A 1357-nucleotide genomic window follows, 5' to 3' on the forward strand; every position below is an offset into this window, starting at 1 on the left:
AAAAAAAAAAAAAAAAAAAAAAAAAAAAAAATAATAGCCAGGCATGGTGGCTCACACCTGTAATCTCAGTACTTTGGGAAGCTGAGGTGGGTGGGAGGATTGCTTGAGCTCAGGAGTTTAGGACCAGTCTGGGCAACACTGAGATACTGCGTTCCTGCCCCCTGCTACAAAAAATTTAAAAACTGAGCCAGGCATGGTGGCGCATGCCTGTAGTCCTAGCTACCTGGGAGGCTGAGGTGGGAAGATCATTCAAGCTCGGGAGGTTGAGGCTGCAGTGAGCCAAGATCGCGCCACTGTACTCTAGCCTGGGTGACAAAGTAAAACCCTGTCTCAAAAAAAAAAATTGTGTATAAGACAATTCTTACAGACAATTCACAGATGAAATTCCAGTGGCCAATAACTGGAAAAAAGTGTTCAACCTACCGCTAAGCAGAAATACAAATGAAAACAACATGTTTTTACCTATCACATTTGCAAAGGTGAGCAAGAGACAATATCCAGAGAAGGGCCTGAATGTAGGGAAACCCTCATATCATGCTGACGGCTGGGTTAACTGAAATAGCATCTGTTTATTCTCAGTCCACTAATTTCACTTTTGAGAATCTATCCCAGAAATGGAAAGTGAGTGACATGGGAAATTCCTCATGAAATCGGGTTAAGCACGCAAATTATAGGTTATATAACCATTTACACAGGTTGTATGTTTACGCATACATTTTTTCTTTGGGTGATTTTTGGGGAATCTTATAGGTGACTTTGATTATATATATTTTTACATATTTTCTATAATGAGCTTTAAAAATCAAGGGGGGAAAAAACCTCTGTGAAATGTGACATGATGAAACCAAATAAATCCAGAAATCAACTTTGAGAGTCAAAGGGTCAAATCTCTAGCACAGTCTGTCACTTCACGACTGTGGTAGGTACATGTTGATATATGTGGCAAAATCGTAAGATTGAGGACAGAGGTAAGCAGGCCACATGGCCATGGCTGGGCTGATTTTGCGGGTGAGGTCACCCGGCTCTTCACTGTGTAATACTTGAGACAGGCTGTCCCTTGGCAGGACTCAGTTTCCTAATCTGTTTAATGGTATGGGGGCGGGTGAGACTAAATAAATTTCTGAGGATCCTGGCAGATCTTGGGTAGAGGCGATAGCTCTGTTCTTGAAGAACTTTGAGAACTTTGACCTGCCTGAATTGTGGAGCAGAGTGTGACTGAGCATTGAGGTTTGTAAGTTTCAGGCTCCAGCTCCTAATCTGCTGTGGGACCTCAGCACTTGACATTGTTACCTGTTCCTGACCACCACTCTGGCCCAGCATGACCCTGCCTCTCAGCCACTGTCTCTTTTTTTTTTTT

At 42.7% G+C, this 1357-nt stretch overlaps 1 protein-coding gene across 5 annotated transcripts in view; it reads left to right on the forward strand.

Annotated features, from left to right (window-relative positions):
* The window catches only part of GRAMD2A (GRAM domain containing 2A), a 36705-nt gene that overhangs the window by 24281 nt on the left and 11067 nt on the right, over positions 1–1357 (forward strand). The window lies entirely within an intron of this gene.

This window comes from Cebus imitator, unplaced genomic scaffold, assembly GCF_001604975.1.
Source record: "Cebus imitator isolate Cc_AM_T3 unplaced genomic scaffold, Cebus_imitator-1.0 Scaffold203, whole genome shotgun sequence".
Taxonomy (NCBI): domain Eukaryota; kingdom Metazoa; phylum Chordata; class Mammalia; order Primates; family Cebidae; genus Cebus; species Cebus imitator.